The following is a 26,711-nucleotide window of genomic DNA, read 5'->3' as shown; positions in this document are numbered from 1 at the left end:
ACACCGGCCAGCAGCCTGCAGAAAAGAAGGTTCAGAATTTATTAGCTAGAAGAAAGGAGGGAGCCCAGGCTTGGCAACATACTTGTTTTGTGTCTCCAGAAAAACAGAAGCTGGCAACAATGAAATAAGGAAGATTTGTTTTCAGAAGTATTTTTTCTTACTGGTATAGAGCTCACGAGTTTACAAGATACTACAAACAGCAATAATAAACAACAATTTTGTGTGTTTTAGACCAAGCTAACTTTTCTATTTACCCATACTTCACTATTTTCCCCAAGGAAAGAAAGATTTCTCAAGAAAAAAAAAAAAACAAGCTACCTGTAAATTGTTATTATCATTATTCTAACTGCATTTAACATTTTTTCCTCAGCTTTAATCTGTGCAGTACTTGTGTTACAGGGACTGGGTCTTACTGTTCTGCACCCCAGGATGGAAGGCCTCGCAGACAGTGCAGTACATTTTTGCACCTCAGAGAAGCCCTGAACATGAAAGTGCCAAGTTCTGATCATTCAATAGCTTTCCTGGGTGATTCAGTGCAAATTAGTTAATTTATCCGTGCTCTGCTTAATTCAAACCCCTGCATGATGTCTTAATGGTTCTTACTTGTAAAGAGATAATAATAAAGCAAGCAAAGTGTTGTGGTGGCTGAAGATGTGAATCTGTTGAGAATCGCAGATCATGGATGACAAACACCATCAAACCTCTCCCATGAGGACAGGCTGAGAGAGTTGGGCTTGTTCAGCCTGAAGAAGAGAAAGCTCCAGGAAACCTTATGGCAGCCTTCTAGTACCTAAAGGGGGCTTACAAGAAAAATGGGGACAGGCTTCTGAATAGGGCCTGTAGTGATGGGACAAGGGCTCATGGTTTTAAGCTAAAGGGGGCTAGATTCAGGCTAGGCACAAGGAAGATATTTTTTGCCATGACAGTGCTGAAACACTGGAACAAGTTGCCCAGAGAGATGTCCCATCCCTGAAAAGCTCAAGGTCAGGTTGGATGGGGCTTGGAGCAACCTGATTTAGTTGCAGATGTCCCTGCTCACTGCAGAGGGAGGTGGACTAGATGACCTTTGAAGGTCCCTTCCAATCCAAACCATTCTATGAGACCACCAGTATCAATACTCATTAGTGCTGAGCGGTAGGCTGGTAGTGTTGGAAAGATACGGTCTGTGTTTATGTCTCTTTGTTTACATTATGATGACACCTGTACTGTGAAACAGCATTTGTGGTTAGAGGGGCACTGCTTGTTCATTACCTTCTGCCTTGCTGCTCTTTGGATGAACATGCTTCTCTGCCCACGTGTCCCCTCTGCATGCTGGATTTTCAATGCCCAGTCAGCAAAAAAACACCCTAATGCAGGAAGCCCAGATTCCAAATATAACCTAGCTGCTTTTCATACAGGTCTTCCATGAACAGGACAAGAGATGAGCTGAACCATGTAACCCCATGCTGCTCAAGAGTCAGTTCAGACAAAAATCATCTTTTCTCACTGCTGGGTATCTCGCAGCAATGTGGGGCCCAGGGATCCCAAACCACCACATTGCCTTGCCTGATGCAAGGAAATGCTAAGTGGAAAAGAAAGCCCTTTCTTTTGTAAGCTGTACTGTGAGAGGATTAGTCATTACAGAGGTCACACAAGACCACTATCAGGTAGCAATAACTTTGATCACTAAAGCTGCAGCCAAGCTGATAAGCAGGAGCAGAGAGCTGGTATATCCATTTCAAATCTCCCTGTGTAATCCCAAGGTCCTGATTTTATAATCTTGCTCTGAAAGCACCTACGAATTATTTCTCAAAAAGAAACACATTTCAGTTTAACCTGACAGCATTTCCTTTTTTCTTTTTTTTTTTTCTTTTTTTCCTCTTTTTTTTTTTTTTTCCCTGTTTTAGACAGAAGTAGCATCATTATCTTCTTTGAACTGTGGAGCGCCAGCAGAAGAGTGATAGAATAACAAGACTGCACACTACCTCAGGGGAGCAGGAGAATTCTTTTCCTGGTATGTTTCAAACATGCCCCTCTCCAGAGCCATCCTCTCTCAGGTACTGATCAAAGCCTGAGTTTTCCAAGCTAGTTATTTAGACTGTAGGCTTCTCAATGTGAGAGCTGTAATTCTTACATCTGAATCTTTAGGCACAAGTCCATCAAGGGAAAACCCCATCCTATTCCTCAAAATTCTGTGCATGTGTATGCTTTAGGTCTATCTAATTTTGTACCCCAGTGATTGACAGAATGAGAAGATGATTACTAGCACAATTTTAAAGTCAAACAACAAAGTCCCCACCTGGTTGTACTTCTAAAACCTACATTCATCTATGAATATCTTAATTGTTGCAGACCATTAATGTTATGTGGAATGTGGTGCACACTTTACCTTTCTGTGTAATGCAGAATAAATTAGGAAAGGAAAGGAAAGGAAAGGAAAGGAAAGGAAAGGAAAGGAAAGGAAAGGAAAGGAAAGGAAAGGAAAGGAAAGGAAAGGAAAGGAAAGGAAAGGAAAGGAAAGGAAAGGAAAGGAAAGGAAAGGAAAGAAAGGAAAGGAAATGAGAGGAGAGGAAAGGAAAGGAAAAAGGAAAGGAAAGGAAAGGAAAGGAAAGGAAAGGAAAGGAAAGGAAAGGAAAGGAAAGGAAAGGAAAGGAAAGGAAAGGAAAGGAAAGGAAAGGAAAGGAAAGGAAAGGAAAGGAAAGGAAAGGAAAGGAAAGGAAAGGAAAGGAAAGGAAAGGAAAGGAAAGGAAAAGTCCATAAACCACTTAGGTAACGTTAAGAAAGGAAGGACAAGGGGAATACAAAAAAGAAGCAGTGAAGAAATGGACCGAGTAGATGTAGAGCCCTTGAGCTTTGACCTTAGTAGATAAATACTTTATTCCTCAGTACATGAAAACAATGCTGTTGTGAGGCTCTGAGCTCACCTTACCTTGTCTCCTTGTCTTTTCTTTGTTCATAGCTTCTCTCCTTTTAGAATGGACTCAAAGTTGATAGGATTACGATATAACTAGGAGTTTCATGTATCTCGTTACCTGGAGATTGACTACTATAATGATGCATGTGACCATTCATCAATGTTTTGTCATGATTTCAGAAAACCATTCCATATTCAAGATGACATGAAATACCAAATGGATACTTTGACAGTAGAGTATCTTTATTTCCCCTTTCCATGTAGCCCATCGTGTTATTACTCTCAGTTCACAGATCAGGCAGGCTGTTACTCAGCAGACATGAGTTTTTTTCCTGCAGAAATTGCAACTGAATTCAAGTAGGAGCTCCTTGGTGCTTTGGTGCTGATGTGCTGTACTAACCAGTCACTGCAAGCCCTTTGCTATTTTCATTATCTCTAATCCGAGGAGAAAATATATAAAAAGACGTATTAAATAAACATTTTCTCTCTGTATGTTCCTCTTGTGAGGAAAATGACTACATTTCTCTAAAAACTTTGGTTGGGTTTATCTACGACTCCTTTGGCAGTACCTTCAGTAAACTAGGCAGACATATTTAGCTTGTTCATTTTCCTTTCTTTGCTGAAATCTAAGTGCTTTGGAGTTATCTTTGTTGTTAACTAATTACATTATACAAAAATATTCAAAATCAGCCTTAGCACAATTTTTAAAGGGGGGGATGGGGACACAGCATTTTCTACCCTCAAGCTACTTAGGTTGGGATGTGATTTTAATGTTAGATTGCTTATTTTTATTCCAAGCTCAGCTGCCTTTGTGTGCATGCTCCTTCTGAGCTCCCCCAAGAATTAAAGCCCTGTTGTGGCAGGGACTGTAACGCATCTTAAGAAACTCAAGGCTGTTTTGCCACACAGAATTGAGGGCCACCAGCTACAGGAAACAAGAGGAGAAGACTGGAGCAATCATGATAAACACACGACCTGGGGTGCAAGATACTCTCCAAGCAAAATGCCCGTCTTCTGCACTACCACAGGTCCACCTGACTGCCCCTGTTATCATTCTCTGTCCTTCTCTTTCTGTTTAACCTAAAGAGAAAGCAGTGTATTCCCCTCAGTGTACCTCCATTTCTACAAATTGGGATAGAATCACAGAGTCATAGTTAGGGTTGTAAAGGACCTTAAGATCATCTAGTTCCAACCGCTCGGCCACAGACAGGAACATCTGTTATCTTCAGTAGATTTCTTCCACTCTATTTTTGTCTCATTAGATTCAATATACCTATTGATTAGATCAAAATCAAGGGAATATTGTGTGCATAAAATACATGAAAACTGTGTATCTTAAGTTTCAGTGGTTTTTTATAGCTTCATTATAAAACCCCAGAAAATTGAACTGTATTAATAGAAATGCTGACATCCCTTTGGCTGCAGTTACATTAATTGAAGCCACCATAATTTAGCATCATTCTGAAGAATATAACCTCTAAAAGTACATTAAATAAGAGTGCATTAATGAGCAATTATACTAATCAATTTACCCTCTCAACATAACTCTCTTAACTGCAGTAAAGAAGACTGCAAAAAAGAAAACCATCAACAGAAATACCTCTGAAGACATGGACTTCTGGCCAACACCACGAGGCAATCCTCTGCAAGGGCAGGTGTAAGTTGCTAGTCAAAGTCACTCCCAGTACGACTTGTTTTCTGTTTCTGTTTCTTTCAGTCTTTCTGTTCCTTTCTTTCACTCATGGCTATTTTTTCAGTGCTGTTCCATTCTCATTTGAAAAGCTGATATGCTATGCATCGGCATAGGTTTGTGGCTAGACACATAGATACCTAATGCTTGTACAATTATAGAATAAGTATTATTTATCAGCAAGTTTATCAGTTAGTGGTTAGAATAGGGAACAGGATTCCTATGTTAACACAACATATAAAGTTGGGTAACTTGCCTGGTTTTAGTAACTTGGTTTACTCTATACAGTAGGGAAAAATTAACATCTTCCATCATATGGACATTATTTATTGGGTAAAATTATACAGTAGTTAGACAAAGACAATTTGGAAACACTTGAAAAATGAGAGCACTCACTACTCTATAAGAATAGTTCCCAATTGAAAGGGTGTTTCTTTGTAAGTTTTCATTTTAAGGGTAGGCAGTGGGAGAAGATGCAGCTTTGTCTTTCTTACTAAAATTAAAAGTATCTATCTCCTTAGTACTCTGTGAATGTTCCCAATATGGAATGAATACAAACCAAACGAAAAATTAAAAAAAACCAAAAAACACCAAACCCCCCTCCACACACGATTTTTCACAAACCATCATTGTATTTTACATGTATTTGCCTCACTTTAGATCAAATAATTAGGTACATGTCACTGTTTCTTTGCTGTTTCTTGTGAAATGATCAATGTGGATGCTTTGTACTTGACCCCTGAAGAAGTTCACTAATCAGAAGTAGAATTCAAGGTTTTACATACAAGATTGCACAATTGTTAATAAAATCCCTCTCTGCTGGAAAACACCATTCATTAGCACCCTTCGTGGGATAATGTCACCCCCTGGGACACCAAAAGCACTAGCAGAAATCTGTGCTATGGATGACTTGTCCCATTTTCCCACCCAGTAAACATTTTCCATCTGATTAAACTCCCCCATAGGCCAGACTTGGCAGCTTGTGGGGTTTTTTTGCCTTCCCAGATCACACATGGACATGGGTGGTTACCAAAGCTGAGATAGGAGCCAGGCATGAAATGCTTTGGCATTGATCCCTCCAGCTGCAAGACAGCTGCAATCCAGAAGCTGCATAGCAGCACACTCTCTGCCCTGAGCAAACCCTCCCATATTCAGCTTCCAACCACAGATGGACAGCCTATGGCCAGGAGAAGCCTTGACCACGTTTTGCCATACCTGTCATCATGAGCATGCCCTTAGACCCTCTTGAAAGCACCACTGGGTTTACAAGATTACCATTAGCCACCTGTTTTACAAAACATGTAGAGTTTTTTATGTGCTGAAATCCTAAATAACTTTTAATTACTACTAAGTGGGGTTTTATTTGCTAGAAATGACAAGGATGTTGGCTTTTAACTAAAACAAAGTCACAGTGATAACATTAGATATGAACCTTATGTGTATCTACATTTTTAATTCTGAGCAAATGAATAGCTCTTATTAAAATACAGAATCAATTACCAAGTTTTATACCCACCAAAGACTTTAGTTATGAGTTAGATTTGCAGTGTCTGGTTTTCTGTGGCTGAAGGAGATGCTCTGCAAGCTGTGGCATCTGTGGCCCATTTGTGCTGCCTAGGGCATCTCACTCTGTGCCATTCCACATTTGCACACTCGTGTTATGAAAATTCAGCCTGATGAAGTCAGTTAGCACAAGGTACAGTTAAAGCTATATCAGCTAATGGTTTAAATCATTATGACTGAAGCCCCTTGTTCTCTTCCTGAGTTCCTCCTGGAGTAGGCAGTAGTGGGGCTGCCCCAGAGGCAGAGATCAGCCGCTTTGCCTAGCCACCCTGCTCCCTGTGCCACTGGCGGGGAGGTGATGTGCTGGGGTGCCACTTGAGACATTTCCCCTGTGTGTGCAGCCCTCTGTCTGCTTTGTGCAGTCAGGGCCAAGACTGAGGCCTGAACCTAGTGGGCACTGTGGGTTTCCTAGTGGGATGAGTACTCTGATACTTTGCTTAAGTCACTGGGAGTGTTTGAAAGGAGCACATGGACAAGATCTCCAGAAGCCATGGGGAGACACAACACCCAGCACACTGGGCAGTGTTGGCACAGATGAGCTTCACACCTGTGACAGGCAGGATTGCAAGTGGTGCCCTTGCTCATCCCACACCAGGCATGCTGGACCAGGCTGACTCCTGACTGCCACAGGAATTACCTGCCCAGTTAAGGAAAAGAGTTTGGTTCAAAGTACACAGTTCTTCAGGGAACGATAGATTTTCTAAGAGACATTTGCCAGTTCCTCATATTATTTTGCAGCTAGTTAAATAACTGCTGTGCTAGAAGCTCTGCAGGCAGTAATTATTGCTCCATTTTCTTCTATTAGGCAGTCCTGAACTGAGCCATGAAAATTGCTTTGAAATCACAGCAGACAAAGAGGAAACTTTTGGACATCATTTATTTTGGGATGTTCCAAAGCTATCTTCCAAACCAAAAAAGAAGTCCAGCCCTGCCAAGTCCTTAATCACTGAAATGAAGAAAGAGACCACAAAACTGAATGAAAAGATGATTGAAACAATTTTCCTACTCTAAAAAAAAAATCCTTTTTTGGAGTCACTGTCAGAAGAAAATGAGCGAGCAACGAAAACCCTTCATAAATCACTGATGTATCTAGCTGGAGGTGACCCGCAGAGGCCAAGCATTTGAAAAGAGAGCAGCGCTGGAGTTTGTCCTTGCTGGGAAAGAACTCGTACATGGACTTTGCGTTTCAGAAAATAAAGCCTTCCTAGCATTTCCGGAGAAATTTCCAACCGTGTGAGAACAAGGATCTTCTTAAGAGTATCGGCTATATTATGCCATTATAACATAAGTGTAACATAATATACCAGCACTTCTGCTTCAAGCACTTACAGACTTATCTCGAAAACGTTTACCAGGTACAGGATGACAGTATTATTTATAGCACAGAGGTACCAAAGGGCTCACTCTGTCAGGATCAAATGCCATTGGGCTCTACAGTATGTAAATGCAGAGCAGTAAAGTCCCTCAACCGTACAGCTTGTGCCTGGCCCAGGAAAGGAGGTATGTTTTAGAACTCTGTGAATATGATCTGACAAATGCTGTAACTACTGTCTAAAGGACCAATGTATATTTAAAACACAAATGTATCCAAGCTCTGGCAAACCAGAGTTTAAATCTAGTCTGAAATACGATGCTGTGAACATGAATAAAAAGACAACAGCAAACCAAACTGTATGATTTGGAAAGCTAGCTGGGAACACAACTTAATTTTAGCACATCCTGCAAAACTTTCCCTATGAAATATAAAATCGTGTCCTTGCCCTGACGTAGCAATCACCAGCTAGCAACATTCTGTCAGCATCAGACCAGAAACAGTCCTGACAAGGGATGTGAAGAAGGGGAGTGCAGTGGAGGATGGATTTCAGCAAGTATATGACATGCTAGGGACGTAAATGTCTTTGGAAGTTACCAAACGCAAGAGCACAGTTCCCAGCAAAGACCCCTGTAGGCTCACTCTCCACCCTCCTCCCTTCATCACTGTGCTTGTTTCAAGTGTTTGTGTGTTTTAAACTCCCTGGCACACGTTAGTTGGACTGTCTGGGTGGGATTCAATAAACACATTCGAGCCAGGGACCCCACTATCCCAGGCACCCCTTTACCTTATCCTTTACCTCGGGGTAAAGGCTTCTGCCCTCCTACTATAGACAACCCTGCCACTCAGCCTGCCTTCAGCCAAGCTGGTGGCACTGGTCAGGGGGAGATGCTTTTACTTGTGTTTAATCTGTCTTGTTTGTTAGCTTTTTCTTATGCAATCCTTAAATTCTTGCTTTTGTATTTTGAATCGTGTCCTCCCTGTCATATGCATGGTACTGAAGCCCACAAGGTACTACTCAGTATCATTATTTTCCTCAGGAACTGGGAGAGTTTACTTTTCCACAGAAAGGGCTTTGCTATTTTAAGTGTGGAATGAGGTGCATGACTGCCCCTGGAGGTCTCACTCCAAAGAAGAGAGTAAAGCAAAACTTTGGATGTCTCCCAGCATGGGACTGAGCCCAAAGGGGTCTTCTTTGCCAGAAAGGATCAGAAAAGCCTCAATTGTGCATTCTTAACAAAACAGAGAGAACTATTAAAATATCATAGGCAAGAGCATTACAGCAGGCTCTGAGATGTATCGTATGAGATATCCACAGCCCACCACACTGACAAATATAGAGGTTGTTGTGCTGCAAATGACTCTGCCTCCAGGAGTGTTGTGGCAAGATCTGCAGGGAACAGCTTTGAGATGACCAGCAAGATCTGGGCACATACGCATCTCTTCACATCCTAATGTTTTGCTGTTTCCCTGTGCTCCATTACATACCTCCACTTGTTACTTCTTGTCAGGTAAAAGCTTTGGGCCATTTCAGTCTTGTGTTTCGGCAGTGCCGAGACCTCAGCTGCCAAAGAACGTGACTCCCCATCCTGTGGTTACACCAAGAGTCATGAATAATAATAACAACGAGGATACATGTTACAACTACAGCTCAGCGAGGCTTTTTGTTCTATTTCTTCTTTATACCTCCTTGGACATGAATTGTAACTACAGCAGGTCAAAAAACCCCAAACAAAACATTTAAAGATCACAATTTTTAACTTAGATGCCATTAAAATACTCTGCCCGCCTCAAACAATAGCTGATTCATTTGTGAAAACTGATTTGTTTATAAAGATGCAAAGTGCAAAGCTGCACCAAGATCTCAGAGCAAGGGACTGAAACAAACAGTATGTGATGAAACCTCCCACTGGAACCTGCAGAAGATGAAGTCTGTGGCAGAGGGAGAAACACAACAGGCAGAACATCCCAAGCCTTAGAACAAGAGGGTAGGGGCTTCTTCAGACGCCAGAAATAAACCACTTTAATAGCTCTTTTTAAAATATCTGTTGGCCTCATTTGTAACACTGTCAAATACCACAGATCTTCCAAAGGGCCTTCCTCTGTTTCCTCACTCCACATCTCTTTCCCACGAATGCCGAAGCCTGTATTTGTTTTTAGGAATAGCAACCAATAAACAGAGGCAGAGTAACACTAGCAACAGGAAAGAAACGTTACCCACACATAAAGGAAAACAAAACCTTCTCAACAATGCCTGAAGAAGCCTGCAAGTCCTAGGGCTGATCCAGAAACACTGCTAATCTAAGATTGCTTTGCACCTTTAGGATATGCTTTCAAATTCAGCCAAAGCTGTCTTTAATAATTAATGTAACACTAATTTTTGGGTGCTCTCCCCGATACACATTCAAGATTACACCATTCCCGCATGACACAACTTTATTTGTAGAGTATTTCTGTGGGTGGTGAAGTAATTCAGATGCTCTCTGCATTCTCCTTAAAGGACCTCCTCTTCAAACACAAACCGTGCCCAGCTTGGTTTCAGTGCTGAGCTCTGCTTTTTTCCTGAGCGTCACTTGGTGCAGTGAGAAGGCAACAACCACAGAAAGCAGTGAGGATTCTTGATTCGCTCTGCACCCCCACAGCCTGACAGCAGCAGAAGCATCTCTGCATCCCTCACATGCACCAGGCACAGTGGGACAGCACCAGCCCATGCCCTGGCCTTACTAGTTTTGGCCCCAGCCCATCACTACAGTCTTTACCAAAGTCAAGACTCTACTTTTTCTTCCTTAGCAGGAATTTTCCATTCACTGTTTCAGCTGGAAACCATCCACCTTCCTGCACCAGAAGAGGCAGAAAGAGGTCAGGGAGAGTGAGCCCTGAGCGCTACGTAAGGCTTTATGCTTGCCAGACGCTCGAGTAACTGCAAGTCTCCCTCCACTGCAGGGTGGGTGTCTCAGAACCACCAGCAGAGACAGCCACTTGCTGTCCCATCAGAGCCAGACCACTGGAGGAGTTGTGCCTCTCCACATTTCTGCTGCCTAAGAATCGTCCGGCCCTTGCAGAATGGCACAAAGAGGCTTTTCACAGACGTCCAGATTTCCAGGCTCCAGAGCCTGTCCTGTCTTTATATACAGGAACTCCTAGGTTTAGTCTGGGAAGGTCTGCAGATTGCCAGGGGGCTCTAGGTCAAGAATTCTGTCAAAGAACATGTGTCACAATGCGTCCTCAAAGGGGCCTGCTTTCTGATTCATTTAATCATTCATGGAATTTAACTTCTTATCCCCAGCTCCTTTGACTGTGCATGATTTATCTTCAGATGATATTTGCCTTTTGTGGCAGTTGTGATCCACTTTGTTCTGGAACAGCTCCGTTACTTTGGATGTGTAGAGTCGAAGACTAAGGCAACTTGCAGGGCCAAGTGGGTGCCCAACCAGGCAGTTCTGTGACAGAGCTGAGCCACAGAGTAGCTGCCAGCTGACCAGACACTTCCCTGGCTCTCTTTAGTGTTCCTACTGGGTCTGTTGCTCCAGAACCACTGTTGAGCTGACTCCAAAGCAGGCTGCTTCAGCACTAAGGGCAGCAGTGGGATGCCAGGGCAAAAATAGCCAAAGCATTGCCCCTTTGGCAAGCATTGCCCCTTTTGGCCACCAGTATACCTATTCAAGCATAAACATGCACCACAGCACAAGTATGATGAAAAGAAGAGCCAAAAGCAGAGGGCTGAATGGATCCAGGCAACAAAACCAGTGGTGGTGACCTCAAACTGCTCTTGTCTTTGCACGTTGTTTTGAGACACAGGAAAAGGATTTAATAGCATACACTTTGGTATCCTGTCCTATTTAGTCACCCAAGAAGTGGTGACATATGGGGCTGATGAGACACCTATAGGCACCCAAGGCATCTCAGGTTGCACCAAAGGGCTACATCTAAACAGCAGAATCCCACCTGCAGCTTCAGACACCAGCCTTAAACTGTCAAACACCTAGACTGCCCAGGACAGAGCAAAGTTCCCTTGAAAACAGGGGAAGGGCCACTGCCTCCATCCGTCTGGTTGCTGCTGTATGCGAGGGGAGAGGAACAGCAATATTGCCAGCTGACAGCAAGCTCATCTTTTTCTTACCTATCATGCACAGGTTTCTCTCTAATTCTACACAGAAGACAGATACCTATTATTTCTTTGAACTGGAACAGGCCTTCTCTCTCTCCCTGATTATGTGTGTATAGACAATGAAGCCAGCACACCACAGTACTATTATCTGACCCCACTTTTACAGATTTTCCACAGGAATATAAATGCTGTCAGATTCCCCAAGAGGTGGAGCTATCAAATGAATAAGACAGCACTGAATCCATGTCACACACCTGCATTAGCCACACCTGGCACACATAAGGACAGCACCATATTCAAGAAAAATAACAAATGGAGTATCTGGGGCACAGAGCATGCAAAGGTGTCTGTAATAGTAATGTCAGAGGGATGGCCTAGTGATAGAAGAGGAGTGAGATTTAAAGACAAGTGAAATAGGTTTTATTGGACTAAGCGTACACTTAGGAAAGGTAGACAAGTTTTCAGTCACAAAACAATCAGGAGGCTGTTGCTTTCATGCACACAGAACAGCATCTGGTACAGAACGCTAGCAGCAGCAGTATGGAAATGAGGGGAGAAGCACTATAGAGGAAATTACCCAGAGACTCCCGTAAAATTAAAAATCCTTCATTATCATGATGAGTTAACTTGGGACACTTCTGGAATTTTGCGATCCATGCACATGCATGGTGAAATTGATGCTTTTTACACACAGTCCTGCTACTGCTACCATGCTAGGATGAATTGCTAGGATGGTTTCTAGTTTTAAAACTACAGTGCAGCTAGAAAGAACTGCAGCACCAAGAAGATTTCATTTTGAGTGAAATTGCCATTAATGTTTCACCTAATGTGAGCCAGTTTTCTCCTTCACTTAGAAAAATGTATCGTTAAACACTCCATGTTCCATCTGATTGCACTAACAGAATTCAGAGCAATTAGTGTTGCGTTTCTTTTGCACAATAACAGACTGAACACCTGTCTCTTTTATAACTGTATGATTATATTTTTGTTAAGAGTAAAATAAAGAAAGTTAAATACTAACTTGTTTGGAAGAAGTAGATTTAAATCAGAGGGACAGTAACAAAATCCATTGCTTATTTCGTTTGTAGATTAGAAGTCATTCTCGGGCTGAGGCTAGTTTGGGTGGGACAGCATTACAAGTGTTTGAGCCATGAGAACAGCATTCTTCGTATAGCTGTTTGCAGCTAACACAGTGGGTGGGATTCCCAGAGGAAACTATCAAGTAACGTTACCGTATGTTAAAATAACTTCAGTTTAAAGCCCCAAAAGCTATAATCGTTGATAGGACTCTGCCTGAAGAACTCAAGTGCTCAAGAAGCAGTTGTTCCAGTGACAAAATTTTCACAGCAGCAGGCATCAGATGTTCATATACTCGGTACAAAAAATAAGTACAAAAGGCTTTATAACAATTAGAAAAGAAAAATAAAGGTATGCTGATGAATGCAAACTACCATGCAAGGTAATTATACAAATTACATTCTGACTATCCTTTCCACAGAGATAGCAGGGGCTTACCATATTCCTCTCTACTTATCTTTAGAGATTGAACATGCATGGAATGCAGAATGGTTTTATCTAGAAGCGCCAAATTCCTTAAAATACCAGACCTTTGATCTCTCTGACCTGAAGTGACAGTAACAGAACTTCGGAGACAACAGCTGAATTAGCCATTAGTCATTAGCCACAGCACACTTGCAGTAACAAATGCATAAATGTACTGCAGTTTTGAATGATTCAAAGAACTATGTGAGTGTAAGGCTTGCTTTGAGAGTGGAATCATACAGGATGAAGTTTTTTCAGACATGGAAAATTAAGTTCTTATTAACAAAAATGCAATAAAGTTGTGTTTTATAGTACCTATATCAGTAACTAATTATGAAGTTAAACCAAATGCTGTACATCTCTATTTAAAATGTCACTTATGGATATTATTTAGTCTAATCCTTTGGGTTTTGCTTGATAAAATTTCCCTGCAAGCACAGTATTTGGCTAAGTTAGAGATTACATGCAAAAACAGCACTTGATCTTGACAGCTTTGGCACATGCGCTTAGGCATTGTCCGTGACAGAAAGATATATGAGAACTGGGTACACGTAGGCGTCACATGCCACAACACTACCCTTTCTGCATGCACTTGCTTCTGTGACTCCCAGTACCACCTGCCTCAGACTGCAGGGAAGGCAAACCTCCTCCATTGCTCTCTACTTGGCAAGATATTTCAGGATTATGGCAAGGGCTGTGATGAAGAAACTGGAGGCACAAGGCATCAGAAAAGGTAGGCTCAAATGAACCGCTATGCCCTCAACCTGAACACAGAGAGGAGGGGGCTGCTGGTCGTCTATCACACCTACCAGCACTCACTGAGTGAGATGATTTTCAGTACAATAAAAGAGAAGGAGGGCTACATGCCAGGAACAGACACTCCTCTGGGAAAACAGCAGATTTGAAAACCTGGGAAAGCTATATTTAAGTGCAAACTGATAGGGCTCAGAGCCTCGGTGAACAAGAGACAACATCCACGAGTCACAAGAGAAAACAGGCAACCACCCATAAATAGTTCCACTTTTAGTTGAGTCTGACTGGTTTGTCACAGCCCTCGGGCTGCTCTCCAGCTCTGCATAAGGCGGGACATGCCTGAAGCTCTGCACAATTCCCAGACTTTGTGCCAATAGTCTTCATACAGCCTTCAGACCCCCTGACAACCCTAAATCATAGGTGATGTTGCCAGTACCACCTTCCCACACCCTGCTGCCTTCTCCCATGGAGCAACTACAAAACATAAACTGTTCGGTAGGACTGGAAGCTTGACAGTGCTTTCTGCTCATGACCGGACCACAGCTTTATGGGGCCATCCAGACTGACCACAAAACTGCTGGACTGTCAGAAGCTCCTTTAGACTCAGGTGCTGTCTGCCTACTGCACCTGAGGATGTCCACCAACCAGGAGCTAGGTGGCCTACGGGCAAAAAACAGAAGGCAGGTCAACATGACAAAAATGAATGCCAGACATGTTAGCGAAAGGACCATTTAAGTGGGTGAATTCTCCCACTGACTTTGGTATGAGCAGCATCATACAAAAGGAGAGGAACTGATATAAAGCACGTCAGCATTTTAATCATACCTCTCCCTAGAAAGCCTGTCTAGAAAGCTCTCCCTAGACACGGTATCTATAGTATAGCATTTGTTTCCTGATGCAGATCACTCATAGAAATAGACTTCTACCTCCTAACAGAGAAACAGGGGCATGATTCAGTAACTGAACCATAAAGAAGTGTAACTCCTAAAGTGGTCACATAACGCAGCTCAGCTCCGCTCTTTGCTCAGCTCTACCACCCTTCTTATACAGGAATTGGTTGTACCTGTGGAGAAGTTAGCATTGCTGACTGTAAGCCACTTCAATCCTTTCAAAAGTTTTCTCCACACCTACAGACATTATCTGGTGCTTAGTACAAGGATTCAGAAAGGATACATCAATCCTTTGAAAGGCAAAGCAAGCAATGAAGAAGAGAAGGATCCCCTCTCAGAAGTAGTGCAGAACATGGATTTGTTTGCCCATTCAGAGCCTGATCTTTCCTACCCTTGACTAGCCTGCATTGATCTTCATTTGTGCAGGAGGGCAGTGGCTGAGCACCACTTGCCTACCCACCCACTGCATCTGTGCAGGCCGGGCTCTGCCGCAGGAGGAAACTTCCATGAGGCCTCTGAAGAGCAGTTGGCATTACAGGGCTCCTACCCTCTGTGTAGCACAACACCACCTTGCCACAACCAGCCTGTTTTCCCCCAACCACTGCCTTTTTTTTTTCCCCTCACTGTGCCCAAGGAACCAAACTGGCTGCTGCACTTCCTAGGTGTATACAGCATGGTACAAGAAGAGGAACTGGAAAGCACTGCAATGCCACTGAAGGACCCAGTCCAGGATCAGCAGCTTGCACAGGTACTCCCAGGACCCCCATAGTATGGTGAGGCCACCACATGCCCTGTGGCCCCAGGAAGGGGTCCCGGTTGCTCTGCACCAGGCTGGCAGCAGTGCCATTTCACTGTCCTTGCACATCCAAAACATCTTTCCTCCCCAGCAATGCAGTGCTGTCATAGCCAGCCCTGACTGGGAGGCTGGGTACAGACCAATCTCTTCCCTGGGCTCATTTTCTATTTCACTCCTAAAGGAGTTTATCACAAATAAAATAAAGTAATCAAATTAAAGTAACTGAAGAATCCAAGTTTCTGTTATGTCTAGATTTAAGGTCAGTCATCTCATTAAATAGGGTCTGTTTAGGCAGTATGATTATGCTCAATGTGAAGCACTCCATTCAAGAAAGCTTTTCTGTTACTGGTAAAAATCATAGAATCATAGAATAGTTAGGGTTGGAAAGGACCTCAAGATCACGTAGTTCCAACCCCCCTGCCATGGACAGGGACACCTCACACTAAACCATCCCACACAAGGCTTCATCCAACTTGGCCTTGAACACTGCCAGGGATGGAGCACTCACAGGTTGTGAGTGGGCAACCGATTCCAGTGCCTCACCACCCTAACAGGAAAGAATTTCCTCCTTATATCCAATTTAAACTTCCCCTGTTTAAGTTTTAACCTGTTACCCCTTGTCCTGTCACTATCATCTTTGGATGGTTCTCTTTCAAAGCCATTTAATAATATTGGTCCTGGAAATAAACAAGGTACAACCTCAGTCTTTGTACTAGAATGTTATCCCTGAGTCTTTTTTTCTTCAAGTAAAGGCTCAAATATAGAATGCAGCAGCCACCTGAAACATTACATCCTTTTGTTTCTTTTTTCTGTAAAACACAGAAAAAAGGATCTAAGTGCTTTTCCAAAAGAAATAAAATCATCCAGTTCAACCTTGTTAATGCAAACCGGGCTTTTATTTTCTGAACAGTCAATAGCTGTGTTTAATTTATCCCTTAGACAAAGGGATGGCCAGGCTAGTTTTTGCAGCTCTAATATTCCCCAAAGAATATAACGTGATTTAAATGACTTGGTGGCATGGGAGAAGGGCTTTCCAAAGACTTTACAACCTATGTCTTTTCTGCTGCAGAGGCTAACTGCTAATGCATAATTTCATTTTTTCCATAAAGATTTATGTCCCTTTCTATAACACAGTATTAAGATGCCTCTTACAATGTTCCTGTGAGATAGGAAAAAATATTGTAGCCCTGCCCTTGCATTAGAAACCATGCAGTATCCTGTACTCTTTACAAGCCTTAATGGATTTTTTTTCCTGAACTGCTTGTATTTTCAATTTCACTTTCTGCGGGTTTGAAGATCAATAGAGGGAGGTGATGCTGAGGAACAGTAATTTAAAGCGTATAACTATTGTGCAGATGCTACAACTTTAATTATAGAAGTAAGCTTCTGTGCCTGTCCAAAACTTCTGTGATAAACAATCTGCTTACACAGTGGCAGCAACAAGTTCAGCATCCATGAATTGATGTCCATGAACACTGGCTGCAGCAGCAGAGCTAATTTGGTATATCCTCAGAAGTGCAGTCCATATGGATACCTTGCTAAGGGAAGTGAGCTAGCTACCTTGTTAAGAATTATTTATATTGTCACATGGATTTTCACACAGATGAAACACAAGTCTTTAAACTGCTTTCTCCAATGCTTTTTATTTTTAGCTGAACATATATAATGAGCTAAAAAAAAAAAAACAAACAAAAAAAACCCACTAATTTTTTATAACTCAATTTTTACAGTTGCCAAAATAATGACCTATGGACCAGAGCAGGCCAGTGTAAATGTTAATGCAGAGGTGGTCAGGGATGGTGACTCAGAAAGATGGTACCTGGCATGCTGGCTAACAGTTAAATAGCAGTTGGCAACTTCTCGTCAGTTCCAACGTCCCTCTCCAGAGATACCATCTCTGAGGTTTTGCCTGCAAAGGAAGTGGAACTGCTTTAATTATGCCAGAATATATTTACTACCTGGGAAGCAGTCATGCCAAGACTGTTAATGACAAACAGTACATAAAAGGAAACGATGCACAATGCAAGGTATACACATCCCAGTTTGGCGGTTAAGATTACCCTGGTATAGTAATTTTTGTTAAAAAAAATGAAACCACATTCTGAGATAGTTAACATTACAATCTAGGCCCATTCCTGCCTATGAAAACAAGTCTGTTAAGGACTTCCAGATGAATATGCGTCATTGCCTCTAACTCTGGCTCCAAAGGACCCATAAAGGCTCCTGTCTGGGGCTGTGGCACCTTAAGATCTCCTAACACAATCTCTGCAGGGCCCAACCTAAGCCAGCAGCATGCTGAAACTCTAACAAAACCCTTCTTTGAGACAACTTAGCACAAAAAGCAAGAGAAACAGGCAAAGAATCTCCAACCAACACCTTCTGGTTTTAGAGCATTTTAATGACAATTCTGAGATACCCAACCCCATCTCATTCTTATCTTCTATTTCATAACACTCTCAAGTTTGTTAGTATTTCAGCTAGATAACAGTCACCCTACCTTCTCTGTCATATAAGTCCTTTTTCTTGTGTTGATGGCTGAGCTCTCACCCTAACAATTTCTTACTGAGCAGAAACCTTATCTCATCCATGATGTTCCTGCGTATCCACTATTGGGAGGCATCAACTGCTTTCTCCTTGTACAGACATTTGATTCATGCGTTCATACCACACAATTCTTATCCTACCTGATAGTTCTTTTTTGTAGAAAAATATTTTGTTCAGAGGGGCTAGGCAGGCAGAGACATCACAAAAACTGGATCCAGTTGCTTTCAGTATTCCTTCTTTACTGATGTGTCAAATAACTTTTGGGGCAGGTCACCTGAATGAATGCAGTACAACAGGTTGGGCATGTCTCGGTCTGTTTTCAGTCACAGAAAACTATATGATTTGCTAACTGGCATAAATATAACCTGCACTGTCATAGTGCTATCAAAATACAGATTGTGAAAACCATTAATCTAGCTACATACAAATTAAAATTACATTTAACCAAGAAATCAGCTATTCTCACAGCAAATCATCCTGCAAACAATAAAAAATAACCCAAAGTATTATGATAAAAGAGAGAAGCCATAGTAATTAAATAAATCAATTCTTTTCTGAATATCATAACAAAGATTTGAAAAGCATTACATAAATGGGATTTCTGAACTGTGTTGACTCTTTCTAGTTCCACATTCAGAGGTGGCCTCTGGATCTAGGACAAGAAATAGTTAGCCACAGACAGTAAGCAAAGATTGTTCAGGAAGAAGACTACTAATACCTATGTAAATACAGGAATAGGAATTTTTACCTGCAGTTATCAGGTTGCCAGACAACAGCACTGGATGAAGTTGAGTGCTATCAGTTGCATTACCTTCCCTCAACTCAACAAGACAGATGTCATTTGTTAACACTATAGCTCCCAGACCATTTTAAAGGAAAATTCAGATCAAATTACAGTAGTCTCACACGTAGATCATTAACTCTAATTGTGGTGTCCCTGCCCATGGCAGGGGGTTCGGAACTAGATGATCTTAAGGTCCTTTCCAAACCAAACCATTCTATGATACCGGAATGGTCTTCCAATAAGTAATGCTGTAACAGGATTCTGGCTTTCAATAAGCTAAGACACAGGTACTAATTTCTTACAGGAAACTAACCTTACATATTTATGACCGAAATATTGCACTTCCTTGGTTTTTATTTGGACAACAAAACTTTGAAGAATTGCTTTCACTATCTAAAATTAAACACTTGCTTAGATCTTTGCAGGGGTTTTGTTCTCTCAATAGAGCTCTCAGTGAAATGCACACGGTAGCAAACCCATTTATCCAGAAGGTGTCCTTGTGTGAGTTGTGGCATTTGTAGTTCCTTCATTTTATCTTGGGATGTTTAGGAACAAAAAACCTAAGCACAGAGAAAACATACAATCATTTATCATCTACAAGCAGACAGATCTGTAAGTCTGAGATAAGCTTAAACATACAAAAATGCCTTAAACGAAATAAACCACTTCTTTTTAAGACATTAGAAAAAAATATATTTACTGTGAGGGTGGTCAAACACTGGCACAGCTTACCCAGAAGGGTTGTGAAGTCTTCATCCATGGGAGATAGTCAAAACCCAACTGCTCAAGCTGACCCTCCTCTGAGCTGGAAGGTGGGTGGACTAGATGATCTCCAGGGGGATCTTCCAGGCTCTGCCACTCTGTGATGTGTAAAACCAGTTAGTGGATCTGTATTCCCTATGCTAGGAAGCTCAAAACACAGAAGAAAATTTCTCAAATTCCACATTTCTTCACAGAAAAGTTCTTATAATGAGAATTATAATGGATTCTTATAATTAATATTCAGAGATTAATAACATTAACAATATTATTGTTATCCAATAACATTAAATCAATTGGTTTGTTTGTTACATATTACTTGATAATAAACAACTGAGTGACACAAGAGGGAAGTGGCAAGAATGTGGTGTACAGCTGGGGCTGGGGAGAGACAGTTTGCCTCTTTCAGCAACAGCTAACTCCTAGTCCAGCTGGATCTGTATATAAAATGCAAAAGGTAGGAGTGTGACAGAAAACAGCAACAGAGATATAAGATGGGACAAGTGAAACTAAAATACATATGCACATCAATCAGTAAACATGGATTAGCTGTGAAACAGAACTCACTAATGAAGCCCATACTTCCCACCAGCAATTCCACTCTCATATGACAAAGTCTGCAACACATGATGAAATAGCAAGAGACAGGTGTCACAAATCCACCAAGTCACACGGTAGGGGAGTAATCTCTTGCCAAGAACTGCTTGAACCACTTCAGCAAATGCTTAAAAATGAAGCAGATGAGGTCTGAAGGGAAGATCCTGTAGCACTTCCAATCCGAAAAGGTGACAGTTGGGCAGATGGTGAAGGAGAAGCAGCAATCAAGGAAAAGGAGGGAAACCGGAAAGTGCATTCTTCTCCTTAAATCAATAGGTAAAGGAAGGCATTTTTGTAATTGCACATTTAGGAAGACCATCTCCAGAAGGGTGTGCACATTTTCTACAGTCTCCACACAAAAACTCCTCCCTTGCAGGAAAAAAGAATCAATTAATTTAGACAAGGTCAATGCAACCAAAAAAATCCCCCCAAAATGCATGTTAGTATGCTTTAAGCCCAGGCCCTAAGATCCCAGAGATCTTGGCTGCAACGTTCTGCATTATGCTGGCTTCATTTTAAGGCATTTTAGAGAGGACTCTGCTGGACCTTGCTACTGTACTGTAAATTATGACTTGTCTGCTCTGTCCTTGTTCCAGAGGCCACTGCCACCAGAGCAAAGCCATCAGAAGTGAAAATATGCCAAAACTGGAGGTGACCTAGTGCACAGACCAGTCTTTTAACACTTTCAGAAACATCCTTCAGTAGTAATGCTGTGCTGATTTAAAGTGTTACCACCTGCACATACTACTCCTGATGAGAGGGAACTGGCAAAAAGCAATTCATGCCCACAGCCCTTTACTCCAGTGGAAATCTATTGCCCTTTGCTCTGCTGCTGAAGGTGGCTTTGAGCTAAATGCGAGACACTAACTGCGGCAGCTGAAGGATGGGCACATGGTCTCTTCTGATGACTATGTTGGACCACCCTAATTCTGGCAGAGCAACCCTCAGGGTAATCCTGGGTGTGATGATGCTTTAAGTGACCATGGCAAGACTTGCAGGGCTCATCTGTCCATCATAAGAGTAAACCTACCTCCATCAGCACCTTAAGTAAATTGCTGGGCTTTGTGCTGCAGTTAAGTGATATGCAGAGCCTCATTCTGTTCTATCAATGCCATGGTCAGGGTGGTCAAGCTACTACCACAGTACAATTCCCTAGAGCTTGCTGCTTGGATTGACCTAACCTAGCAGAAAATCTCTTATTTTTCTGTATCAAAACCAAGAAAAAGAATTAAGCAATAAAATGTTGCAAGGATCTGTTTCGGAATGTGTGTCGTAATGAATGCCCTGGAGAAAGAGGCAGAATTAGCTAACATTGCTAATGACACTTGGTTGCTGTGGCTATCAAGTCTGTTGAGAAATGACTGTAAGAACTTGCAAGTAACATCAGGTGCAGTCAGCAGACGAGCAGCCCAGCAGCTGTTGAAAATTAATCTGTATAAAGACACATGTACAGTGACACAACTGTCTATACTATTTAGTGGTCAAGCATCATGACAATAACAAGAATCCAGAAAATAAGAGTCTACCCCCTTTTTTTTTTTTTGCCACACAGGCCCGAAATGAGAATCCAAGAATTACCAAATACTTTACATACGGTCGTTCCCACTGACATCAGAGACAAGTCTTACTTTACACTTTAAACTAGTCTACAGTAAGAATCAGAGAGATTACTGATCGTCCTGCATACAGTATTATATAATAGACCAAGAGCTTCACAGCTTTTTACACTTTTTCCATCAATATGAGATACTGGTCACTGGGATTGATGGAAAGATGGTTTAACTGAAGTAACAAATTATATAGATGGAAGCACACTAATAATACATGCTTCCATCACATACTAAGATGTAACTGAAAACAAAAAAACCCAACCCAAAAAACTGCTGAAAGTTTTAAAAAAGTATTAAACTATACCAAACTATCACCTAAACAATATTTCAAGAACAGGTTACCTTCTTACTGATTGGATCCCCTTTAAACTAAGGCTTGCTGTCTTCCTATAAGTCTCCCACCATGTCCAGCACACATCCTGTGGTGCTTGCTGACTAACAGGTTGTTCAGTACTGCCTTTACAGTTCATAGCATGCATCTGTAGCTTATTTATTACATGTTATAATGCAAATTCATTGATATTCTGCTCATGGGCTTGTCTAACATGACCAGAGTATGTATGTGTCTACCCGAATTCTTCACGAACAAGAAAGAATTTACTCAAACAGTCCCTTTTGCCAATGTTATATTTCTATTAACCTCTATTTTACACAATTGGAATTTGAGGTATGAAAATATTAATGACAAGTATCTAAAATTACATTGACTGCTCAGAAACATACATTTTTTTTATTTTCAGAGGCTGCTTAAAATAAGGGTGGTACATAGATTTCACCTACATTTGCAAAAGCTCTGTATTTCTTCAAATCAAACTGAAGTTCTCAAGATGGATACCAAAAAATAAAGAACACAAAAATGAGTGACTGCTTATGAATCATCTATTTGAACTGACTGGCTGCTCATGAGACAGAAAATCTGCAGTAGCAGAAGAAACACCCCTGATTCATCAGGGTAGCATTCAACTGTGTGCCTACGAAGCTCTTTTATTTATTACAGTTTCTAGCACTAGTCACTATACTTTTTCCCATTTCTTTAACAACTGAAGCAAAGATCCAACAGATAATGACCTTCGTAGAAAAACAAGAATGGAGTCCAATGGAAAGCAATATTGTTTGAACTAAAGGCCAGAGTGTAACGAGTGCATATAAGAATGTCAAATTGCAAAGCCAACCACCAATAATTCATGAGGGTTTAACAAGGAAGCTATTAAAAACAAAGAAAGAAAAATACGTGCTTGATAAAATAAAAATCTTAAATCAAAATCACAGTCAGCTCCAGAGCTGAAACACATTATACCACCCTGCCACTTCACCTAAAATAGAAACCAATAACCCCAGCAGCTTACCCTTTTCTTGATGGAGAAGTGTAGAAAGGGGTTGGGACATGTTGCCAGTAGATTTTATGGAAATTTCTTGAGAGCAGGAAAGTTCAAAAGGCTTCTATTCCATTCCAGAGCTGCATGTGCTCTAACAAGCCATTACAGAAAGCAGGGAACACAGTTTCACCAAAGGACTGAGGGAAGTTCTCTGCAAAACAAATCTCATCAGGAAAGGGCTGTGCCTGTAAGAGAAGCATTTCTAACCAAGAACTCCAGTTTTGTATATTGCTTTAGCATAAAAATTGCCTTTTTTTTTTTTTTTCCAGTTTGGTCAGTGATTAATGTTCTTGTAAAAACTGTGGTCATTTTTAGTTTTCTTTTTTCTTTCTTTCTCATAATGCTGAATAGCCACTAATTCATTCTGTAACTGACATAGCTAGGGCCAACTTTCCATCAAGATCAGCACTGCATCCACAAAATCTACATGAGCATTTACTGTATGTACACAGGCTTACAAATAAGTACATAAGCAGGACTACACAATTTGTATTAAAAAATGTGGGTTTCTGAAGGGCAGCATTTTTCCATTACAATATTACAAGTAAAACATACCTTCAAACATGCACCCATTTTTACTAATTTGTACCTTAATGAAGAATAGGAACAAATATTTACTTAATAAAGCATTTGAACTTGGCAGTACTGCTTTTCAATGAACAGTTCTGGAAAGCGCAGTAAGTTTTGCATTTACGGTTTAACTGTGGGAACAGTCAAAAAAGACAACGTATGTACCTAGAAATTCACCACCAGACCACACTTCTCTCCACAACTCCCTCTTGACTATTGCATTTCTGCATTTATAATATTTCCACATTTGTGATGCCAAATGAAATAAAATATCCCATCTAAAACAATTCACCTTCTATTTCCTATTGCAGTGAAGGCCCCCAAGTTATCTCTTTCTTGAGAGTTTATCTTTTAATTAGCCTGTATCATCACATGATACATTTGAACTGAAAGTTTATAATTATTCAGCTCAAATTTGGGGGAACAGGGTGGCTAAGGACAACTGTTATTTACCTGTATTAGGACTTGACCATGACGCTCTGGCAAACACTAATATTTTAAAATGTGTCAGCCTGCGCTTGATTTGTGCTTCCTGCATTTTCAATATACTAGAAGACAAGGATAATACCCTGCCAAAAAGCCCAAAACAAACCACAAAAGCATGCTATAGAAAATTACACATTGCAACACGTACTGCAGCTGCTACATCTATCCTCCTAAACAAAACAAACCCAGGAGGTTAGTCTGGAAATCCTGCTCACTCTCTGCTTAACTTCCAGTCGAACCCCCCGCAAAGCATAGTGCAGAGGCAGCACTAAGGGACCCTTACCCCAGAAGCCGGGTTTGCATTCCGTCCACACGCTGGGGTGGGCTGAGGACACCGCAGCAGGTTCGACACCTGCAGGCATCCTTCACACCCTCATCCCATACCTTGGTGCATGCCGTGCTTAGCTTCATGTTACAAAAGCACTGTGTCAGGTTGTCATACAGCCTTCAAAGCATTCAAAGTGCTTGGAATTGGGGGGGGTGGGGGGGGTGGGGGTGTGTGGAATAAGCGACACGACAATATATAAACTACGCTTTAGAGCAACCAAGTGATCAGCTGGGGTGGGCGAAGGCAGGGGGCTAACATCCACCCAGCGTGCCACGGGCCCCCGGAGCTCCGGTCCCGCTGCCTGGCATCTCATCGTGCGGTATCCCGCGGGCGGGCGCAGTTCCGCTGTGCGGCACTCGTGCGGGGAACTGCCGTGAAGTACACAGACGGAAACCGAGGGGCAGCGGCCTGTCCCGCTGCGGCACCCACCGCCGCCGGGGACGGGCCTCCGACGGGCCGCGGCTCCTTCGGCCCGGGAGCCTCCACTGCGCGGCAGGGACCCAGCGACCTGAGCCCGTCACCCCCCGCCCTCAGCCCTATCGCGCCGCCGGTGACAGCGTGGCTGTGACACCCGCTGTGCTACCGAGGGCAGGGCCCGAGCGGCCTACCAGGGACACGAAAAAACGTATATATATCCATACACACTTACATAGATAATATATACATGTATATAAACGCTTCAAAATTAAGTTGTGAAACCGAGTAACTTTAAGCTAAGGTTGCGGTGTTCAACGCGGAGCCCCGCGGCCCAGCACAGCCGGCCGGGCGGGGCAGGCAGGCCCGCGTCCGCCGCCGCCGGCTCACTCCGCCCTCGCCGGCCCAACGGCGCGGCTGCTCCACAGGCCCAGTGCCGGCCCCCGCCCGCTTCAGCGCCGCTCCCCCGCTGCCTCCCGCCGCGGTCGGCAGCTCCCCGCGGCCGCGCCTCTGCCTGGGCACCGCGCCCTTCCCGGCAAAGCAGCACGGCTCCGGGAAAAAAAACTTGACTTCTACCAGGAGTGGGGTTCGAACCCACGCGGACATACGTCCATTGGATCTTAAGTCCAACGCCTTAACCACTCGGCCATCCTGGTGCAGATACAGACGCCGCTCCCAGCCGCTCCTACATCTAAAGCCGCGTTTCCTCCCGTTTCCCTCCCACCCCGCCGCTGCCCGCGACCCTCGGCCGGTGCCCTCCCGCCGTGATTTCCTGTGCGGGAGGACTCAGAGCGCACAGGGCTGCGGGCGCTAGCGGCCCCTCTTGGCAGCAGGCGGGCGGGCAGGGCCGGGAGCCTTGCTCCGCCGGAGGGCCCACGAGGGACCGAGGGCCGGATCGGAGGGGTTGCGGGCTGACGGGGGACGTGCGCGGGCTTGGCGCTGCGCGGCCCGGCCCTGAGGGCAGAGCGCGGTGGCGTTGGGGCGCGGAGAAAGGATGGGGGCTGCCGGCCCAGGGCCGGTCCGTGCGGGCCCATGGGTGACTGAAGCGAGGAGGGTGGGAGAGCCTGGGGGGGCCGCGGTGCCGGCGTGGTTGGTCGGGGGAATGAGAGGGCTGGGGGGAATTTGCGCCTGTAAGCTCAAAGCACCAAAAAGCGAAACAGCTCAGCGCTTTTCTGCCCGCTTCCCCTTCCCTCGGGCCATGCTGCCGGGTGAAAAACCAACGGAGAGGTGCTCTCTGGAAACGCGGTGTTAGCTGTCGGCGTTTAGCTTATTTATGCCCAGCTGTTTCCTGCAGTAGCTCTTCCCTTGCTCATAGAAGACAGAAGCAACGGAGTTTGAAGCTATCAAGTGTGCTTCATTAGGGGAAAATACTGCAGAGGAAAGATTTTTTTTTTGCCAATCACCACTACATGCATCATCTATGAAAGCACCTATTGCAATACCCAGGGGTAGTGTCTGCACTGGGAGCTTGCCCTTCTTCCCTGTGTAAGAGTGGGAATGGGGAAGTGGACCATCACTGGCCGCCTCACCACACAGGCTCCCACTCTTTCCATCTTTGCCGACCATTTACCAGAGGAGAAAATGGACGTCCTGCATCCCGCTAAACTTTGCCTCCCTCGAACCTGCCCCCAGGGGATGAGAAACTCAGTACAACACGGCCTGGGGAGGCTGGACTGGAGGAGGCATGCAGAGGGCA

At 43.1% G+C, this 26,711-nt stretch overlaps 2 long non-coding RNA genes and 1 other non-coding gene across 5 annotated transcripts; 1 reads left to right on the top strand and 2 right to left on the bottom strand.

Annotated features, from left to right (window-relative positions):
- Positions 1 to 13,721: 13,721 nt before the first annotated feature.
- Positions 13,722 to 24,058, top strand: LOC136015088 (uncharacterized). Of its 2 annotated transcripts, none has more exons than XR_010613074.1 (3): positions 13,722 to 13,841; positions 15,414 to 15,499; positions 22,582 to 24,058. It is a non-coding gene; the product is annotated as an uncharacterized LOC136015088 (long non-coding RNA). The 2 variants fall into 2 exon arrangements; XR_010613073.1 differs by having other exon boundaries at positions 15,386 to 15,499.
- Positions 17,199 to 25,494, bottom strand: LOC136015087 (uncharacterized). Of its 2 annotated transcripts, XR_010613071.1 has the most exons (6): positions 25,251 to 25,494; positions 24,241 to 24,335; positions 23,188 to 23,368; positions 19,608 to 19,735; positions 18,232 to 19,435; positions 17,199 to 17,456 (listed from the first exon to the last, which is right to left on the bottom strand). It is a non-coding gene; the product is annotated as an uncharacterized LOC136015087 (long non-coding RNA). The 2 variants fall into 2 exon arrangements; XR_010613072.1 differs by lacking the exon at positions 24,241 to 24,335 and having other exon boundaries at positions 17,200 to 17,456; positions 25,251 to 25,493.
- Positions 25,495 to 25,588: 94 nt separating this feature from the next.
- Positions 25,589 to 25,671, bottom strand: TRNAL-UAA (transfer RNA leucine (anticodon UAA)). The gene has a single exon. It is a non-coding gene; the product is annotated as a tRNA-Leu (tRNA).
- Between the last annotated feature and the right edge of the window lie 1,040 nt (positions 25,672 to 26,711).

The sequence above is a fragment of the Lathamus discolor genome, chromosome 5 (assembly GCF_037157495.1).
Source record: "Lathamus discolor isolate bLatDis1 chromosome 5, bLatDis1.hap1, whole genome shotgun sequence".
NCBI classification, from domain to species: domain Eukaryota; kingdom Metazoa; phylum Chordata; class Aves; order Psittaciformes; family Psittacidae; genus Lathamus; species Lathamus discolor.
Note: the sequence above shows the minus strand (reverse complement) of the source record. Positions and strands in the feature narration are given on the sequence as shown.